General features: G+C 48.8%; 1 protein-coding gene across 6 annotated transcripts in view; it reads left to right on the top strand.

The window, feature by feature from the left end:
- The first annotated feature begins 60 nt into the window (after nucleotides 1-60).
- STRADA (STE20-related kinase adaptor alpha) overlaps nucleotides 61-2,704 on the top strand; it is a 36,405-nt gene continuing 33,761 nt past the window's right edge. For 3 of the 6 annotated variants that reach the window (XM_008571148.1, XM_008571144.1, XM_008571147.1), the window contains exon 1: nucleotides 61-194. The gene's annotated coding sequence lies outside the window, so the exon portion shown is untranslated. The remainder of the gene's footprint in view (nucleotides 195-2,704) is intronic. The other 3 variants (XM_008571145.1, XM_008571146.1, XM_008571149.1) reach the window with 2 other exon arrangements.

The raw sequence follows: 2,704 nt of genomic DNA, 5'->3' as shown, positions 1-2,704 counted from the left end.
GGGGCGGGGCGGGGCGGGGCGGGGTCGGGCGGGTCGGGGCGGGGCTCTCCTCTGCCGGTCCTCCCAGGGTCCCTCTACTGCGCATGGCACGTTGCGTACCTCCCTCCCAACAACCGGCCTGGCGGCTGCGCGACCATAAAACTGAGGAGGCGGAGCTGAGACGGGTCAGGACTGCTCGCTAACTCCAGGAACAGGTACCGGACTGGCGGGGCAGTCTGGTGCGTTCCCGGCACCAGTCCCTTCTCGCCCTGACGCCGGTCCTGTTTCCTCAGGGGCGGGCTTTCGTCAGAGCGGCCATCCCGGGCTCCCCCTCGCCTTCCGCGGGCTCCCTTGAACCCTCAATCAGGCACCGCAGCCGAGAGCAGCATAGGCTTGGGCCTGGCTGGGAGACGCCGAAGCGGAGTCGCTGGGCGGGAGAGGCGAGCTCCTTTCCCTCCTTCTCTCCCTCCCGGGACTTCCAGGTGGGAAACCTGAGGCCGGGTGTCAGTTTGACACATGCTCAAGCCAAGTGGCGACAGATCCCAGTGCTGACTTCTTCCCGTCCCCCGCCCCATCCCATCCCCATCTCCATCTCATCCCAGTCTGGACAGGCAGCGGGCCAAGCCCCTGTAAGGACACAAGATCCAGGTGACTCCCCAAATCAGCCAAAACGAAGAGCTTCTAATTGTCTTTTTGTTTCCCAAGAATGTTTAAGTGCCCGCAGTTGGGGTAAGTGACGGGGGTGGGGGTAGGGAAGTGAACATAAAGGAAGGGGAGTTGTTCATGGTCGTCAGGAAACAGGGAACTAACCTCTCTGCCCAGCCTTCAGCTAAGATCCGAGCACTTTAACTTGACTCTGCCCAAAGAGGAAAAGCCGTTGGAATCGGTCCTTTTCCTGTTGTAATATCTCTTGAAGTAGAACCATGTTCCAATATGTATTCGCGGCATTAATATAGTTCTTCACTGACTGATTCGTACTTTCTGGAGACACCCAAGACTGTTGCTTGTCCCCGAGAGTTGATGAAGAAGCCGAACTTGATTGCCTGCCTCAGGCCAGGAGCCTATTAATTCAGCCATCAGTTACAAGTGCTGAACTGGTCAAATTTGTCCCCCATCATTTAACGAGGTTTCTTAGAGGTATTTTGTCCCAAAGGCAGTGTTTATAGTTGTAACCTCAGACATGGAGAAAGTTTAGAAAACCAGTGACAAATAGGGAGGAAAAAAAATTTTAAGTCAGAGTAAATGTGTTCTCCTTTCTGTACCATTTGGCATCTGGTCAGCAGGTGATATCTTCTCAGACCTCACTTTAACTTTCTGCACCCAGTCTTGAACCACCACTCTAGGCTTCTCTATTATCACTCTGGTTTCTAGAGCACAGGCTTTGGAATAGATTTAATCAGTCTCCTACCACTTGCCTGTTAAATGCTTTTGGGCATTTAACTTCCTCAGCCTTCTTAACTTCCTCATCTGTAAAACGGGGATGGCAATACTTTATTGTGAGCTGATCTCCATGAAGCATTTAGCACAGTGCGTGGTACATAGTAAGTTCTCCATAAATGTTTGCTGCTATTATTATTTTGTCGCTGGCCAGTATGGGGATCCAAACCCTTGACCTCTGTGTTATAAGGCCACAGCCTAACCAAATGAGCTAACAAGCCAATCCCTTATTTTTATTATTATTATTATTATTATTATTATTATTATTATTATTATTTGGTCTTTTTTTTTTGTGACCGGTAAGGGGAAAATCTCAATACACATTGCTAAAGAGGCAACCCTGAGTATCACTGAGACATGTAAGCTCCAAAGCTTCCTCTACTAATAGTCTTCTTTCCTTCTCTCAAAGAAAAGTCCCCATCATTATAGCCTCTAAGAACTGCCACCCTGTATCTGGTCCATTAGGTTTGAATCCATTCATTTCCAGAACTGACAGAGGAACCAACTCTACTCTCAGCAGGCGTAATAACTTCGTATAGCATACATTATACGAAGTTATACGAGATCACAACCCTTGGCTTGGTGTCGACGCACCGCGCTCAGCCAGTGAGCGCACCGGCCATCCCTATATAGGATCCGAACCCACGGTGAGAGCGCCACTGTGCTCCCAGCGCCGCACTCTCCCGAGTGAGCCACGGGGTCGGCCCAATCCCTTATTATTTTTACTATTATTAATTTAATAGATACCTGGGGGCACAGGAAGATATCCTGGGAATAGGTACCCTGGGAAGGCAATAATGAACAAGATTCATTCCCTGCTCTCAGAGTCTCTGTTCTAGTGGAAGAGATAAAACAGGCAATTAAGAGTGTGATAGGTGTAAGGGTTGAATGGGAAGAGGGGAGAGGGGGTCAGAAGGACTTCCTATAGCACAGAACACCTGAGGTGAGAACTGAGAGACAGGACGTGGTCCAAGGGAGGAGGCAGGATCTTTAAAGTGTTTCATTTAGGCTCTGTCTCTTACCTGTCTTCCAAGGGCCATGCCCTAAATAAGGAGCTATCCCAAGGCTTGCTTCTCAGCCTCTGCTTTTCTCTCACCATTTTCTCCCTTAGTGAATTTATGTCACTCTTATAGCTTTACCTGCTGACTCCCAAGTCCCCATAGGCATCCCTAACCTCTCTCTTAAGCAACAGTTCTTTTCTTTCTTTCTTTCTTTCTTTCTTTCTTTCTTTCTTTCTTTCTTTCTTTCTTTCTTTCTTTCTTTCTTTCTTTCTTTCTTTCTTTCTTTT

Source organism: Galeopterus variegatus, unplaced genomic scaffold (assembly GCF_000696425.1).
Source record: "Galeopterus variegatus unplaced genomic scaffold, G_variegatus-3.0.2 Scaffold663, whole genome shotgun sequence".
NCBI classification, from domain to species: domain Eukaryota; kingdom Metazoa; phylum Chordata; class Mammalia; order Dermoptera; family Cynocephalidae; genus Galeopterus; species Galeopterus variegatus.
This window is presented reverse-complemented; position numbering and strand designations above follow the sequence as displayed.